This window comes from Ictidomys tridecemlineatus, chromosome 10, assembly GCF_052094955.1.
Source record: "Ictidomys tridecemlineatus isolate mIctTri1 chromosome 10, mIctTri1.hap1, whole genome shotgun sequence".
Classification (NCBI taxonomy): Eukaryota; Metazoa; Chordata; class Mammalia; order Rodentia; family Sciuridae; genus Ictidomys; species Ictidomys tridecemlineatus.
Genome location: NC_135486.1, coordinates 39,069,778 through 39,078,810, shown reverse-complemented (window position 1 = coordinate 39,078,810; position 9,033 = coordinate 39,069,778). Strand labels below are relative to the sequence as shown.

Genomic DNA, 9,033 nt, shown 5'->3' with positions numbered 1-9,033 from the left:
CGCTAGTTTTACAAGTGAGGGAACCAAGGCTTAGAGGGTTAGGCACTTTCCTAGAGCCACTCTGTGGAAGGGACAGCATGATTCCACCTCTGGCCAGTGACAGCCTTTCCCCTCCTTTTCTCTCCCCTTCCCCCTGTGACCAGCATCCAAAGGCTTTGAGAGTGAGCCTGGATCCTGACCACAGAGATCCACAACTGAAAGCTGCTAGTCCCAGAAAGGGTTAACTTGGAGCCCGTGGGCTGTAGGTTCACGCCGGCTGTGACAACTTGGGAAGTTCCCTGGCCTCACTAGTCTTGTTCTCTTCATCATTAAAGTGGGTCTAATGATAGCACTTATGTTACAGGGTTGACATAAAGGTTGATGGGTTGGTCTCCAGGGACTAGGAGACCAGTGCCTGGCACAGGATGCATGCTTCCCAGTACTGGAGCTGTTACTGTAATTGACATCATCCGAGAACCAGAGGCTCCGAATCCTCTCTCTCAGCCCTTTCCTGCTCCTGGTGGTGACAGTTCAGTTACCAAGAGCCTTGGCCAAACATCAAGGGGTTGGATGCTGACTCTCATTTTATGTGTGTGCTTCCCATTTCATGAGCGGCACAGAGGTCAGGTAGACTGCGGCTTACCTCTGCCTCTGGCCTGGGAGTAAGAATGGTCACCAGTGTGTCTGGACAGGATCTGACCACTCCCTGCTCCCTGTCCCTCACTCCTCAGCCTCTTTTACTTCTCAGATTCTGTTTCCTGTCAGGGGCACAAGGCTATGGTGGATGGGGCTAAAGGTCTCGTCATGGGGGAGAGCTGCCTGTTCTTTGATTCAGGGCTGCAGCCAGCAGCTACGAGCCCAACCAGGCCTGGATCCCAGGGAAGACCAGAAAGGAGCATGGAGGGCTGAGGCTCACCGTTCCCTTTCCAGAAACCACCTTCCTACCTTGGATTGGACAGTGGGTATTTGGACCCCACTGTAGCCTGACCCACAGCTTAATAATGTCTCCATGGCTGGGGTGAGGGAAACAGAATAAAAGAGGTTGGGCCTCCCTGGGCCCCCAAATAAATCTTTGGGAATGTAACAGGCTAAACCAGAAGGGTACTTCCTTCTCTTTTCCTACCTTTTAAGTAGCTCTGCTCAAGTGGCAACATGTATCAAGGAATTATTATTATTATGTCCATTTGGGATATAATTATAGCAGCTCCAGAAGCTAAGTCTCACACCCTTGGCACTGCTTGGGAAATTAGGCATCATCCCATCCCGCCTCCCTCCATGCTCCCTTCTCTCTCCCCCTCCAGAAGCCAGCCAGTTGCATTCCACCCCATAGACATTTATGAGAATTCCCTGGCTCTGGGCCAGCAAGATCATTTGGCCTCCCTCCCTCTCCCTGATGCCATTGGAAGGCTGTCTCAGAGCTGCAACCTCCACTGGGTCCAAACCCAGCAATTCCTGGGGTTGGAGCCTGGGAAGCTAAGATCTTTGGTTTAGAGGGCCTTGGTCTGGCACCTGAGTTCAGGAGCCAAGGGACCTGAGTCCATGACTGGGCAGGGTGGAAGAGGTATGGGAACCTGGGTGTGCAGGGGACTTTTCAGTGCATTCACAGACTGGGCACTGTTTCTGGAGACTTCTTTTAGCTCTGCAGTCCTCCTGGGGGTTAAGAAGGGCAATCCCAGAGATGTTGATCAGGCACTGACAGGGTCCTGGGCTGGCCTCTGGCTGGGAAGTCTCACTGCAGAATTACCCAGTAGGGAAGTCATCTTGGTTACAAATTAGCTTCTTGGTCATTTGTTGTGAATGTGGTGAGCAGCACCAGGGATGTGGAGATAAGGCAGCAGCTTCCCCACCCAGTGGCCCCACAGTGGAGATACGGGTAACCTTGTTTTCCTTCCGGAGGTGGGAAGGAGAGGCGGGGTGGAGAGGGTGCCTGCAGCCCTGTCTCTTTGTAGGAACACATCCCAGGAATGCCTGCAGCCTGTGAGATGGCCGGCCACTGGAAAGCTACATGTTTCCCACCAAGATTCTGAAGGTGTGGCATTGGGGACAGCCTGTTGCCCCATTTTCTCATGACTCTACTGTTTTTTCCAAGTTCTCCTGTGACAAAATTATTTCAGAGTTATGTCTTTGGTCCTCCTTTTTCTTTCCACTGACTCTACTTCCATGTAATGGAATCACCCAATTCGGCTCGTCTATAGGGTAAAGAATGCCCCCGGTTGTGGGACAACACACCCCAAATGATGATCTGAGTTGCTAGGAAAGAAACCTGAGGTTGACATTGAGCACACCATCTTCTTTGTCACCATCCAGAGAATCTACAAAGAACCAGGTAAGGAGAGAGATCAGTTAGCTGCATAACGTGTCTGTGGGGCCAAAAACTTGTTTTATTCTTGATCCTCTTCATTTCTGACTTTTTCAGATCCCTCTCCTCAACATGAATCCTTCTGTGCTCTTGGAACCTGAAGTTTCCAGGGTTTTTAGGTGACAGATTTACCCAGGGGCAGAAGATTCACTGGGGTCACAGAAGGGAGTTGGCCACTCCTAGGTGCTGATTTGATGTGAAATGGACCACAGGCTAAAACTGAATTCTGCCTGGGGTGGCTTGAAGCAGTACAGAAAGGTCCTGGAAAGTTATGTTCTTCATCTGTTTTGCACTGCTATAGCAGAATAAATACCATCGGGTAATTTCTAGAAAACAGAAATTTATTTGGCTCATGCATCTGGAGGTTGAGAAGTCCATCTGGTGAGAGCCTTCTTGTTGTATCAACATGGCAGAAGGCATCATGTGGTGGGCAAGAAGGGATCAAATTTGCTTTTATAACAAACCCACTCCCTTGATGACAAATCCCTCTCATGATAACAGAATCAACCCACCCACAGAGTCCTCGTGATGGACTCACCGTTGCATTGGGATTAAGTTTCCAACATCTCGATTTTGGGAGGCACATTGAAACTGTAGTGACATTTGGACTGGGCATTAAACGATGAGAAGTTTTCCTAATGTATGAGCTAAAGTGGGGTCCTATGGGCCAGGTGGAGTTGCTAGAAAGAGCATGGAACACCCAGTTAAGTTTAAACTTCAGGCAAATAGTAAAATAATTTTTTTTTTATACCAGGGATTGAACCCAGGGCCCCAGGGGTGCTTAACCACTGAACCACATCCCCAGTCCTTTTTATATTTTACTTAGAGATAGGTTGCTTAGGGCCTCACTAAATTGCTGAAGCTGGTTTTGAACTTGTGATCCTCCTGCCTCAGCTCTCAGACTTCTGAGATTACAGGTGTGAGCCACCATGCCCAATGAGTAAAACAATTTTATTACATGTCCTCACTATTACATGCAATCTGCTTATACTAAAAAGGTGTCTATTATTTATCTGAAATTTGAATTCAACTGGACATCTGGTATTTAGATTTGCTTAATCGGAGCATTCTAGGAAACAGCAGGAGCAAAGACAGACACAAGGTCTTTGTGGGAAGGAGGAGCAACAAGGTGGTGATCAGCTGCACAGCCTTGGGCCCATCATCATCATGCTTGCTTTTATTGGTAGGTCCTGGCTTGGCTCAGGATCACAGAATACCTGCCAGCAAATGTCAACACTCAGGTTGTTGCTTTTAGCTATAGTTCTAGTTCATTCTTCCAGAACTACTTCATCACCAGCTGGAGAAATCCAGTTTCAAGTATTCACAATTTCTTCTTTTTTTCCCCAAGCGTCTGCAGACAGCCCATTTTCTTGGGCCAGTTTCCATTCAATCCATCCGGAATGCCATTATTGAATGCCAGTCACATACCAGGCACTGTGTTTGGCATGGGGGTACAGTGGCTCATGGAACAGTCATGACCCTTGACCACTCGGAACTTACAGTATACACCTTGTAAAACATTGGCAGAATATGTGATGGGTGGGAATAGATAGTAAAAAAAAAAAATGCACATACACATATACAACCTAAATTTCTCCTTTCTTTCTCTCTCTTGATAGCTATTTCAGAGAAAGGAAATTTCAGAACCAGAATCCTGCTCTGGAATTCCATCTCCTGCATTTCTAGCATGGAGCTAGAACAATTGAGTTCTCGAAGTCCTCTCTTGAGGCCGGGGTTGTGGCTCAGCGGTAGAGCACTAGCCTAGCACATGTGAGGTGTTGGGCTCAATATTCAGCACCACATAAAAATAAATAAATAAAATAAAGCTATTGTGTCCAAGTACAACTAAATATATATACACACACACATATATATTTAAATATATATATATGTATATATATATGTATGTATTTTAAAAATCCTCTTTTGTTCCGTCTCAATGCATTGGATTGAGAAGTTCCTGGGGCAGAGTGCTGTTGGAGGATATGGAGGAAGGAGCTTTGTTCTGCTCTGACTGCCCCTGGCCAGTCAAATGCTAGTCTGGTGAGGCACATAGAGGATGCACTAAAAACAAGACCATCTCCTCAATCCAAAGCCACCTCTAATACAAATATTTAGTTAGAAACACAAATCAGTAGAAATAACACCGTTATTTCTGTACAGACTAATCATGGCCTCAGGAGCATGTGCTTTGTACTTAGCATTTCACATACGTGCTCCTATTTAGCATGTGCCCCAGAACAATCCTATGAGGTTAATATATTATTAGCTCTACTTGACAGCTGAAGAAATGACAGCTCATTGAGTATGGGTAATTTGCCCAGAATCTGACAGTTGGCCAGTAGCTGGGCCAGGACTGAAGTTGAGCCTGCGAGACTACAGCCTTCACACATCCATCATCCTAAATACCTGGAGAGATTGTACCACCAGAGTCTGGTATTGCCAGTGAGTAAATGCAAATGTGTGTTTTTCACAAGTGTGTTTGTAATCCACAGCAGGGAACTGGTGTGTTATCCCTTTCACAGGCTAAGGGCAGTCACTGGGCCAGAAGACTTCATGTAACCAAATTTAGCTCAAGGGTGGGAATATAATCGTGTTTTTACCATCATTGAAGAATCTTCATCTGGTTTGGAATCTCCAGAGCAGTAATTCTCAAAGTGTGGTCCCAGACCAGCATCCTTTCTGGGAAACTTGATAGAAACAAGTTCGGGCCTCACCCGCAATTTTTACTGAATCAGAAACTCCTCACTTTCCAGGCTGCTGCTGAGTTTCTAAGGCCTGGGCTTTGTCAATGAGGCAGGAAGCATTCCTAAGGGGTTTGTTGCTGGGACCAGGGCTCGACGGTCTAGTTCCTGGCATAGGACAGATACTCAATATATGTATTTCTGATAAATGAATAAATGTCATTCAAAGTATCGCCCATATTTCTGATACCAAGTCAGAGGGAAAATGTCACTAGGTTAATACTTTGTCTCAGTCATAATGTCAGAGTCCTCAGGGGCTCAGGCAGTTCAGAAGCACCCTCAAGAGCAGAAGGATGAAATTTTCTTTTTACTTAGGTCTCAGGATGCATGCAGACCTTGAGGGCTTTCACCAGCTTTCTGATCTTTGGAACTTCAAGCAGGGGATATTAAAAGTGTTGAAAGTTATCACAGGGATAACTGACTTATCTAGTGGTGTGCTGACAAATCTACTCTCTGGTCAGAAAGCTCTGCCTGACAGCATTTTCTGATTCCTGTGGTGTAAATACTTCCACGATGGCTCATGGATATGCATGATTGGCTCTCATGGGCCTGCTCCAGCACACCAAAGCCATGCCAACCTTAGCTAGTAACTTGTTTAAAAGACTAATTATTTTTAAGGTATACAAGTAACAAATATGCATGGCTGAATATCAAAGAACAGATGGTCTAAAATAAAAAAAAATCTCCTTCCAGCATCCCAAGTCCACTATGTCCAGTGGATTATGTTTTGTTCTACTTACGGTCCTTCCCAGAGATCCAAATTGAAATTCAAGTGGCGAGTATTGGTCTATCATCCTCAATGTCTACTGATGGCTGGGCTTGGAAGACTAAGGGCCCACCTCACTTCTAACACCGTCCACTCCCCAACACGTTCCCCCTACCACCTGGCTATTATATTTCACTGTTCTTCTATTGGTTATGTTTATATCTTTGAATAACAATAGCCAAAGATAGCAGTCACTCTTTCAGAACGGGTGCTTCTCTAAGTACTTTAGTTATGTTAAAGATTGAATCCTCACAGCAGCCCTTTGAGGTAGGTACTATTTACATTCCCATTTTATAGATGAGAAAGCCGAGGCACGGAGAGGTTAAGTAACTTGCCCAAGCTAGTAAAAGGCGGAGACAGGATTCAAATGCAGACAGCCTGACTCCAGAATCCATATCTTTATCCTCTCAGAGAAAAGTTATAAGTGTTATTTACTCAATGTGGGGGGACAGTTGTAAGGTCGGGGTGACAGTACCAATATAAATAGTTCAGCAAGCTGTAGCCTATTTGTTTTTACTGCTCTTAGAACAACCAAGCCAGGGAAAGGGTAATGTCTATACAAGCCTGCTTCTACCCTATCAGATAGGCGGAGAGAGTTGCCTGTGAAGATCTTCTGAGCTGGCATGGCTCTGCGCCCTGTCCACCCTTAGAGCTATGCAAGATGGGAGTTGCTAATGGTCTGCTGTCAAAACCTCATTAGTATTTGCATATGAAGGTAATTTAATGAAGGTGTGTCTAGATGTGGACTTTTATTCCCACCCATTTACTATGCTTGGTACTTGTAGGCGCCTTTTAATTTTTTGATACCAGGAATTGAACCTAGGGGGCACTTAACCACTGAGCCACATTCCCAGCCCTTTTTATTTATTTATTTTTATTTCTGAGACAGGTTCTTGCCAAGTTGCTCAGGACCTTGCGAAGTTACTGAGGCTGGCTTTGAATTTGCAATCTTCCTGCCTCAGCCTCCTGAGCCACCGGGATTACAGGCATTGTGCCCAGCTGGTAGGCCCCTTTTAAACTGAAATTTTTGAGCCTTTTTTTCAGATTTTTTTTCTTTTGCTGTTTCTTTAATACTTTCTTCCCAGGCTGGGGATGTGGCTTAAGCGGTAGCATGCTCGTCTGCCATGCGTGCGGCCCAGGTTCGATCCTCAGCACCACATACAAACAAAGAAGTTGTCTCTGCCGAAAACTGAAAAATAAATATTGAAATTCTCTCTCTCTCTCTCTCTTTCTCTCTCTCTCTCTCTCTCTCTCTCTCTCTCTCTCTCTCTCTCTCTCTCTCTCTTTTAAAAAAATACTTTCTTCCCTTCATTTTCTCTATTGGAGTTTGGGCTTCTTAGGTTGATTGTCCATTTCTGTCATTTTGGATTATATTCTGGGAGACTGATTTGCCTTTTTCTTATAGTCCTATTGTTAAATATTTTATGTTAATAATGTTGATTTTAGGGCCAGGCACGGTGGCACAGATCTGTATTCCCCGCAACTCAGGAGGCTGACACAGGAGGATCACAAGTTCAAAGCCAGGCTCAGCAATTTGGTGAGGCCCTAAGCAACTCAGGAGGACCTTGTCTCAAAAAAAAAAAAAAAAAAAAAAAGGGCTGAGGATGTGGCCAAGTGGTTAAGCACCCTGAGTTTGATCATCAGTACAAATAAATACATAAATAAAAATATTTTTAAAAGTAGTGGTAGTTTTAATTTCCAAGAACCTTTCTTCTACTTTGTTTCTTTCCCACATCAACATGTTTTGGGTTATTAGGTGCAATCTGTATCTTCTTGGATTGCCCCAAAGTCCCAAATTAAAATTATCTTACAGTTCCCTAAATTAGCTGTATTTCCTTTGGGCCAGTTTTTCTGGTTTCTTATCTTGATGTGTCTACTCCCTGATTTTTGGGTTCTTTGAAGTCAGATCACATTCAGCACTCATTTGTTCTAGTTTCATTGAACCTCTGCTCTTCTCTGGGAGGCTCTGGGTCTGGGCTGGTGATATGACAATGTTTGCTCTGTTCCTGTCCCCATGGATTATCATAAGGAATCAGACTTGCTAAGCAGTGCTCCCCTCCCCTCATGTCTTCCAGATCCACTAGGCCCTGAGCAGAGGCTTAGGAGTAATGTCAAAGTCTTACTAACATAACTATCCCAAGGAGGGCATTGGTAAAAGCTGGATAACTCTGGGTTGAATGCAACTAAATTGAGTTTTGCAATTGTTGATGTATTTACACACACACACACAAACACACACACACACACACACTGTTAAGGTGTACCAAGGACTGTGGAAGGATGAGAGACCAGAAACAAATGCTACTTTCATGGGAGGTTTTGCAGAAATGTGAGAATGGGAATAAATTCAAGCCCACTGCCATTTCCACTGGCCCACCCACTCTAAACAAACACCAAGGCCACACTGTGTCTTCTCCAACAGCTACAAACTGTAACTCTTGCCTGTAGTTTCTGAGCATCCAACCTTCTATGTCATAAAGCCTGTGATCCTACAGTTCTAGAATCAGAATCATTTTTTTAAAGCCAGAGTAGTGATAATGCCCTTTCCAAGCAGCTCCAATGCTCCCTTTCTGCTCTCCCAGGTTGGAGGCTCCTTCCACAGATCAAGGGCCATGGGCTCAGGTCTTCGATTCATTTACTCAGTCATGTAATCATTAGTTGAGCCAGTAATCCTTAATTATGGGAATCTTACCTGTTAGATTTGGGATAGGCTCTGGAAACTTAAAGAAAGAAAAGATATGGTGCTCACCTTCTGGGTCTTTACAGTCTCGGAGACTATAAATAAGTATTTGACAATTTTATAGGAGTGACACCTTGACCCCACCTCGCATCTGCCCCAACCCTGAGTTTCCATTGAATTTAATCTGCGTTTGTGGGCCTGCCTTTGTACAGCTTCCTTAATGAACCACCTGATAGATTCTTCCAAGGAATGAATGAACCAATGAATGAATGAGAAGCACTGCCTGGCATGGTACAGATAAGCCCAACTTCTGCACCCTGAGGGGACCCATGGCCATTTCCCAAAGAACTCTAGTTAGTCTCCCCTTATCCACGGCTTTACTTTTCTCCCACAGCCAACTGTGGCCTAAAAATATTTAACAGAAAATTACAGAAATAAACAACTCATTACATTTTAAATTAATTATGTGTTATAATTGTTCTGCTTTATTGTGAATTATTGCTGT

The 9,033-nt window shown here is 44.6% G+C and overlaps 1 long non-coding RNA gene across 1 annotated transcript; it reads left to right on the top strand.

Annotated features, from left to right (window-relative positions):
* The first annotated feature begins 1,920 nt into the window (after nucleotides 1-1,920).
* Nucleotides 1,921-2,826, top strand: LOC120887221 (uncharacterized). The gene is made up of 3 exons (XR_005730328.2): nucleotides 1,921-2,008; nucleotides 2,175-2,305; nucleotides 2,396-2,826. It is a non-coding gene; the product is annotated as an uncharacterized LOC120887221 (long non-coding RNA).
* The last annotated feature ends 6,207 nt before the right edge of the window (nucleotides 2,827-9,033 follow it).